This window comes from Equus caballus, chromosome 1 (assembly GCF_041296265.1).
Source record: "Equus caballus isolate H_3958 breed thoroughbred chromosome 1, TB-T2T, whole genome shotgun sequence".
Taxonomy (NCBI): domain Eukaryota; kingdom Metazoa; phylum Chordata; class Mammalia; order Perissodactyla; family Equidae; genus Equus; species Equus caballus.
In genome coordinates, this window is record NC_091684.1 from 161,367,283 (window position 1) to 161,375,770 (window position 8,488).

The window sequence follows — 8,488 nt, forward strand, 5'->3', positions numbered from 1 at the left end:
TGCAGGGGCCACTGTCCACCCACCTCAAGGGGCTGAAGCGGAGGCAGGGCAGGCAGTGGCATCCATCCCAGGCACAGGGGTATGAGCTGCCCTGGGGAGGGCTGGGAACACAAAGAGCCACCTCCATGCTAAGGACACTCATTTGAGAGACATGACGAATTCATTTAATATCTTCTCACTACGATCATTTGCAGCCCCTGCTCTTAATGGGCTCCAAGGTTCCATCCAAATGTCTGTTGCTGGCAGTTTAGCGCTCTGGCTGGCATTTTTGCTGGCAGAACTAACAGCTGGAAGCCTCCTTGAATGGAAATCCTACATTGTCCTTTCCTCTCTCTTCTGAGCCTCCAGTGGCGCCCCCACTCTGAGCCTGGGTCAGGGCTGTGACTAGCACCCGCTCCCTGAAGTCCAGGGCCTGACTTTCAGGAAGGAAAGGTGAGTGCGGGAGGGGAAGGCTTGTGACCAGGTGAGGGCCCAGGCCAGAGCTCAAAAAAGGAAAGAGTCTGAGGAAGCACGATGTTGGCTGCCCAAGCCCTGTCCACAGCCCTCTAGGTAGAAGACCTCAGCTCCAAATGCACCAAGTTCCCAGGCTCTGGGCTGTGTGGCTCCTAGGAGGACCCATCATCTGGCTATTGAGCTCATGGAACTCTGCCTTCCGCGTCTGCCCTGGGTCAGTGTTAGAGGGTGTGACCTGTCTAACTGCCACTTGGCTGGGCTGTGCTACGCTTAGAGGATCCTGGAGGGGCCCAGGCAGCTACCCCCATCCCGTTCTCAGGGTCTTTCCTTCCAGGGGTGGTGGCCTGTGGCATCTTCGAGTGAACACTGACATAGCAGGGTCCTGGTGTGCGTGGCCACATCCTCACCGGCGACTGGCATGACAGCCCTTGCTGGGACGATGGACTGTGTGCAGGCAGACCGTCCTCTCCTCCACAGGAGCCCTGCACGCTCACTCGCTCCTAGCCCTCCATTCTTGCCCCTGGGCCTGGCTCCAGTCCTCCCCAGGGTCCGACACCTTCACCTTTCTCCACCTTTACCGATCCCAGACCCACATAGTGGAATACTAGAGTCTTCTTGTCCAGCTGGGCCTGGTAACAGAATGACACATGGTAGGTGACAGGCCTCCTGCTTCTGGGATCTGACCTCTGATGGTGGCCGTTGGACATTTAAATTCCTGTCTGGGTCATAGTGTATACCGGAGAAAGACCTCCTGAGGTTAAGGGGCTCCTGTGGGCCTCCCCAGCCTCCGCCCCAGAATCTCTCATCATTACCCCCATCTTGGGCTTAAGTCATTGCCAGCCTCATGGTTAAGATGTAAAATGCCTCCTGGGACAAGAAGAACTTGAGTCGATCCATTTACTAAGTAGCGGGATCTCTTTATCAGCGAGTGGCTTGGGTGTAGTGGGCAAAGCCTCTCCTTGGGGTGCCTGATGAAACAGCTTGGGCTGAGCTGGGCTCCATGTCCAGCAAGATGCAGTGGGGGTGGGGAGTGGGCCCAGGCCCATGTTAGGGCAGGAGGCACGCGGAGCGAAGGGACCTGTCTGAAACCCTGCCTGAAACGCTCTGCCACCACTTAGCTGTGTGATTTCAGGACCCACTTCCTTCTCTGGGCCTCCATTTCCTTCTATAAAATTTCGGGGCCTGGATTAAACATTCTTAGGGCCTCCCTTCGGCTTGAATGTGCTGCAGCCATCCAAGGAGGCTGGCTCCTTTCGGGGGCAGCCCTTTCCGCCTCTGTGTTCCTCCCCACTGACCCAGGACAGTGCTCTGGATGCGCACGGAGGCTGTGGCATAGCTGGTCCCCTGGCTCCCTCCACCCTCTATGTCTTCTTGCCCAATTCCACAGGGAGCCTCATTTGAAGGTGAAAGAAAGAAAATGGAGGCTGGAGGCTCCAGGCTAGGAAGCGAAACAGAGAACCAGTCCTCCTGGTTTTAACCCTGCCCAGCCTTCAGGAGGAAGGCAGGCAGGCAGCAGGGGGCCTTGAGCAAGGTGACTGCCTCGTTGCTATTTGCCCTGGGGTGAGCAGGCTGGGTTCCCATTGCACTGGGCTCAGGGACCTGAACAGAGTACCTGCTGACCTGAGCTTTCCGGACCTGCTTCTCTCAGCACCCAGAGGCCCCCTCTCCAGGTCTTGGGCAGCCTGGGTGTGCAAGAGAACACAGCCCCACCTCTGCCCCCTTAGCTAGAGGCCCAAGGGCCTGAGCGCTGTGAGGCTTGGGCAAACCAGAGGCAAGCAGGAAGATGCCGGCATTTGCTAAGCGAGGCAGCACTTCTGGGGGGGGGGGGGGGGAGTTGCTACAGAGAGCCCACAGGTGTCCAAAAAGGTCGTCATTGGTCCTCCTTAAAGACTTGGGTCTCCATTCTGCCTGATGTGTCATAATGAGGTTTTACAGAAGATGCTGGCCAGCATGGGTGTCCCTTTGCTGGGGCTCACATGGCCCCATGTAGTTATAAGGGAACTCATTTTTGCACGCTAATTCCTCCCAGCGTATGAAAGTCTGCCATGTTCTGGGTGTAAAGGCAATCCCAGGTTCCTGGGATTGCCTTTTCTAAATTCACAGAACAGATAACCCTTTGGTAGGAAAAGCAAAAATCTCTGAGACTGAACTTTATGGTTCCTGGGACTTTCTGTCACCTGCCAGAGTGGTCGAGGAGCTGTGGTCTCCAGTCTGGATCCTCTGCACACAGCACCTTCAAGTTTGTGCTTCAGATGGGGCTCATTAGTACAGAGTTTCTCACGGAATCAGGGCCACCATGTGACAAGATTCCAGGCCCAAAGAGGAGTGGGACCAGGCCCAGACCAGAACTCTTGATTCTTTCACTATATACAGCTCACTTCAAGTCCTCAAGATCTCATTCTCTGGACTCTAGAAGGAGAAGGAAACTCTTACTAGGCTCAAGTCATTCCTTAGAGGTTTGTCCTCATTGGACAAACAATTTGCTATTTGGGAAAAATTGGATCTGATGTTGTGTCTCTTCCCAGCATTATTGAGCATGGATCTGTTGGCATTCTGAGAACTTTAGCTTTTCTTCAGGCCAGGGTTCTTCCAAAGCCACCTCCTCCATGAAGCCTTTTCTGATTCCCCTGAAGTGTGGTCTCTCCCTCCTGGCACTTTGTTCCTCTAACACTGATAATCATCCCAATGATGGTTATCTTTTCCTGAGCACTTATGTGCCAGCCATGCTGCTAAGCGTATTCACATATGGCCTTATTTAATCCTCTCAACATCTATTTCATAGCTACTATAATTATCTCTGTTGGATTGGAGAGGAAATTGAGACCTAGAGAGATGAAGTAACTTTTCCAAGGTCACCCAGGCAGGAGGAGGCAGTGCTGGGCCTGACATTCAGTCGGCTGACTCCGCACGCTAACCTTCCACCATCCTGCCTCTTCCTGCACTCGTGCATCTCCTTGAGCACTCGTCTTCTGCCCGTAACTGCAGAAGCTGCTTCTTCCCTTGTTCTTCATTCTCTTCTAATCTTTTTCTGTCCGTCTTTATTCAGTTCTATGTTAAGAACCATCTGCCAGTATTGGTCTAAATTTATGAATTATCTGGACTGGATGGGTCACGGCAGACATCCTCAGCAATGAGTCTGGGGCCCAGAGCAGGCAAAGGAGGAAGCCAATCTGTGGCTGATCACGGCTCTACAGCTCAGCTAGGGGTTGGCCCCAGGCTCAGCTTTCCTTTCCACTCCTCCTTTGAAGGGCTGTAAGCTCCCTGAAGGCAAGGGCTCTGTCCTGTTCATTTATCAGCCCCTGTTCCTGCCACCAGCGTTTTGCACTGAGAAGTCAGGCAACGGCTGCTCCCCACCTGTAAGCGAGTGAGTCAATTGCCGTCCCCAAGTGCTGCCTGGAGCCCCCATCTTGCTAAGGAAAGACAAGCTCCACTGTATCTCACACCTCACACTTCTCACCTAAACCCATCGTGGGCCCTAGGGCTGAGCTCAGGAGGGGGCAGCTTCCCAGGACCAGTCAGCCTGCTCACCCTGGCGAGGAGGCCCAGCTCAGCCTCAGAAAGTGGAGAGCTCTTTCTGCCTCCAAAGCGTCCATTTTCCACGCTCTCTTCCAACCTGTTGGCTAGCCCACTTCTTTCCACCAAGGCAAGTTCCAGAAACGAACTCTCTTCTCGAAGCCCTCAGAGGGGCAGGCTGCAGAACGTGGGTTTGTGAGGGTTGCTAGCACCCTTCCTACTGCCCCGGTCTCAGGAACTGCTCCTGGATCCTGGGCCTTCCCACTCATGGCGTGGAGGGCATCCTACAGGACGGGCTCTGCTTCAGGCCCAGGCCAGCTTCCTGAAGGACTCAAGGCTTGAGTCCTTCCTGCCTTCTGCACCCAGGACACAGTGGGCTAGAGATGTCTCTGGGGCTGTTTGGGTAAGGAACGTAGTCTCTCAGCATCTCCGCCTCCTCCCTAACCTGCCCTCCCACAGAGGTGGGCAGACAGAAGAAAGCCAGCCCTCCCTGAGCCCTGTTAAAACCCCAGGCAGCCCTTTCCTCTTCTGCCCGCTACGCCCTGGCCTCTACCCTCTGCTCCCTCCTGGCCCAGCCAGCTGCCACCCTGCTGCCCTGCTGTTTGCCTGGTGCACTAGACCCTCTGCCATTCCGCCCCCAGCTGGGCCCCAGCCGTTGCTCAGCTCTGCACACACGGGGGCCCCTCAGCCTTGGAATCACCTTTTGCAAGGAGGCAGGAAATACTCCCACAGCTGGGTCATTTTCCTCATCCTGGGGCCAAGGGTGGGGATTAACTGAGTGGAAGACACTTATGGGTTCATCCTGACTGTGGTCCCACGTTCTCCTCCAGGACAGGGGGTATTCTTGGTTATCCTTGGGAGTTGCGCATAGAGTGGGCCTGTCTGTGCTGAAGACCCCAGACCTGCCTGCACCTTCCCTGTGCCTGGCACATCCCAGAGGGCTCAGCTCACAAAGAATTGGTCTGTCCTTGGGGGACTGGAATGTCCATGCAGCCCCCACACTTCCACCTTGTGGCCACTCTCAGGTACACAGAGCTTTCCAGCTAAATCAGGCGCTTCCAGAAGCCTTGGTCCTGGTGTCAACCCCTGCCTGACAAGGCACCCTTGTCACCAGGGCTCCCAGGTTTGCCTCTCCTGAGCTGCAGAGGGGACCCTTGCTTGGCCCAAAGGCCTTATTCCCAGCTGTATGAACTTCCTTGGAGTCAAGTCCCAGGCCCGTCAGGCCGGGGGGCCAGGCAGCCTAGAGCTCAGCCTCTGCTCCTGGAACCTGGTTCCCACCAGAACCAGCTGAGGGAAAGACCCCAAGCAGGACCCTCCGACCTTGGTGTATAATGCCAGGGAAAGAACAAATTATGCTGTATTAGCCTTGCTTCTCGGTGGGGCCCCAACACTTTACGAACCCGAGCTCACTAGGCCTGACCCCTCTGAAGCTGACCTGGCCATTAACCTTACAGCAGAGGTGGGGAGCCTGAGGCCTGGGAGGAGGGATGCTGCTCAGCCAGGGAGCCCCTTGAACCTGGCCTGCCACAGAGTCTCAGAGACAGCCTCTGTGCCGGGTCAACTTCAGCAGAAGGGTGTGACGCGGAGCCCGGGACCCAGCACATGCTCCATAAATATCTGTGGGATGAACACATGAGGGGAGTGTCCCAGAGGTGGCAGTGAGAGGGTCCTCCTGGAGGGGCATCCTAGTGGCACTGGCTTGGTCCACAGGAGGGGGAGGTAAAGGCAGGAACAGTAGAAACCTGCATTTCTCCCTCTGGCCAGGAAGCCCGAGGCCAGCTTGGACTAGGCTGTTTCAAAATCGATCTGGAAAGGGAGTGGCAGGCCAGGCAGGGCGTGGGGCTCCTTAGCACAGGACCCACAGCTGCCACCCCTCCCAGACGGTGGGCGGCCTGAACACCTCGGCACCTTCCCCCGTCCCCCGCTGGGAAGCCTGGGCCCGTGGTGGCAGCGGGGACCTTACCTGGGCTGCTTCTCCAGGCGGCTGGGCCCCGAGCTTCCCACTGCAGGCCGGGGCTTGTCTCTAGCCCAGAAAGTGGTACTCCCTTCAGGCAGAAAAGGAAAAAAAGGAAGAAAAAAAGAAAACCTTAGTGCGTTTCTCTCCTCGCCGCTTCTCCCGAAGGTTCCTGGTTGGTGTCGCCCTGCCTCTGTGGGCACACAGCCTCCTCCCTCTGGCAGCTTACTCACCGGTGTGCCCGTGAGGCTGCCAGCTGTGTGGGGGAGGCGGGGGGCCCACGCCCCTCTCTGCCTGACACACACCAGAGCATGCCCTGCGGAGGCCAGGAGCTTGAGTGTCTGGCCTGAGCGCCGGGCTGATCGGTGGCCCGTGGCTGCGTCCCCAGTATGGGGAAGCCGTGCCCTGGCCAGCAGCCTTCTCGGGGAACGCACCTCTGTGAGCTCAGTGGAGGACACCATGGGTGCTGACTGGCGCTGCATGGGAGAGTGACAGAATTCTTTGGCAGGAAGCTGTTTCCTTAGTGCCCAGGGCTGTCAGAAGAGGGGACAGCCTCCTGTGGGGGGGTGGCTTCCATCCTTGGCCAGCCCCTCTGGACCACTCCCCGCCTTGGCATCCTGCCCTCTCTCTGTCCTGTGGACTCAGAGAGGGCCTGGGCCTGTCTGACCTGGAGTTGCTCCTCACCCTGCTCAGGCCAGGTGCTTGGTGTTCCTTTTCCACAGCACCCATCTCAAGGCCTGGGTGGGCCCAGCATCAATTAGGATGAACTGCGGCCAAATCCCCCCCTCCAGCTTCTTCCGGGGCCCCTGCTGTCCTCAGCAGGGGAATGACACTCTCTCTCTCTCTCTCTCTCTCTCTCTCTGTCACACACACACACACACACACACACACACACACGGTGACACACCCAGTGCAGAGCCACCTACCTGCCCAGGCCAGCCTAAGCCAATCTGGCCTCACTCTCCAAATGCCACTCTGACCCTAGAAGCCACTCATTTACGGAAATATCCCGTGGGAGGTGAGTTCAAAGCCAGCCCGGGAGGGCTCCAGTCAGCGTGGACCAGACTCCCCTTCTCTCCCGGCACCTCCAGAGGACATGGCAGCCTGACCACCATGTCTGCTATTGCACTTTGCTGGCTGGCATCTTTCCCCAGGCACTTCGGGCCCCCACAGCGTCTTCCACATCCTTTGGGGGTGGCGGCAGACTCCTGGCAGGTCTCATCTTCCTCAGAGCTCACGGTAGGGAGGCGAGAGCTAGAAGGGGCGGGACTCAGGTGCAGCTCCAAGTTTCCAGCTCCCAAAATAATCAGATGCAAAAGGGAAGGAAGAAACCTCCGGACCAGCGGGTGACTCAGTGCCAGTGGGCCGGCTTAGTCACCTGGATGGCTGCTCCCAGCTCCTGGCACATCAGGCAGGCAGGGAGCGGTGCCCTCCCCCACCCGCTGTCAACAGCGGGGCTGTCAAAGGCAGCGTGGCCACAGAGCCCCAGCGGGCCCAGGACTGCCGGGCAGGCGGCACCGGCGGGCTACAGGCTCGGCCGCCGCACGCCCCTCCTCCACCGCGCCCCTCGGCTCACTCTGGGATTTCTCCATTAAATCCTCGGGCGGCGACCTGCTCGACTGGGGCGCCGAGCTGCTCCAACGTTGCTTGGCAATTTTGATATCGTCGGGGGTTGCCATGGGGAGGAGGGTGATGTCATTGACACAAAAAACCCACTGAATTTACAAATCAGCTGGGGCTGGAGCTATTTATAAAAACACGTTCTTCCCTGCCTTCCTTTACTGAGGGGGAAGGCGGAGAAGGGCTGCCTGCTGGGCTCACTGGAAGCCTCCCCCAGCCCCCTGGAAGCCACTCTCCCAGGCTCCCCACCCCCGCAGAACTGCGGGATGCAGACCTGGCCGGCCCTGACCACAGCTGATCTGAGCTCCTCTTTTTGGGGTCTCGGCTGGTTTTGCTGTGAAAGGTGGGAGAGCGGCACACAGGGGGTGCTGGGCAGGGTGGGCACTGGCTTCCTGGGTTGGAAGGGACAAGAAGCCAGCCACTCAACCAGACGCCTTTGTTTCACGGCTCCTGGGCAGAAACAGGTGCAAGGGCATGTAGGTAGCTTGAGCTCCTCCTTACACCCACCCGCCTGCTCCCCTGAGTGCACCCGGTGGAGCCTGGCCTCCCACAAGCCCCTCTCACTCTCCGAACCTCCGTGTCTCCTTCCCAGGCTTCTTTTCTTCTCCCAGTGTCAAACAGTGGGGATGCCCAAGCCCCAGTCTTAGCCTGCTGCTCCTCTCTCCCCACACTCACCCCCCTCCCGTTGAAACACCATCCTCTCCATGGCTTTGACCATCAACCTGGAAATGCTCAACCTGGAGCCCATGTCTGGCTGCCCCACTGCAGGTGCCGCCCTGACCGGGCAGCTCTCGCTCCCAGTGCCTCCTGCTGCTGACGGCCAGATGGAAACTTGCCATTCTCCTTGACTCTCCCACCTCCAGCCCCTGACGTCCAAGGTGGCACTAAGCTGCTCATATTATTTTTGAAAACTCTTACGTAAATTTTCTTTCATAGTGAAGCAATGTG

The 8,488-nt window shown here is 57.6% G+C and overlaps 1 protein-coding gene across 3 annotated transcripts in view; it reads right to left on the reverse strand.

Moving 5' to 3' along the window:
* The window catches only part of PAK6 (p21 (RAC1) activated kinase 6), a 36,517-nt gene extending 29,531 nt beyond the window's left edge, over positions 1–6,986 (reverse strand). The window contains exons 1-2 of one of the 3 annotated variants that reach the window (XM_005603152.4): positions 6,847–6,986; positions 5,930–6,011 (exon numbers count right to left, since the gene is read on the reverse strand). The gene's annotated coding sequence lies outside the window, so the exon portion shown is untranslated. Of the gene's footprint in view, positions 1–5,929; positions 6,012–6,153; positions 6,275–6,604; positions 6,716–6,846 lie in introns of those variants that run through there. The other 2 variants (XM_070272001.1, XM_070272000.1) reach the window with 2 other exon arrangements.
* Positions 6,987–8,488: the final 1,502 nt, after the last annotated feature.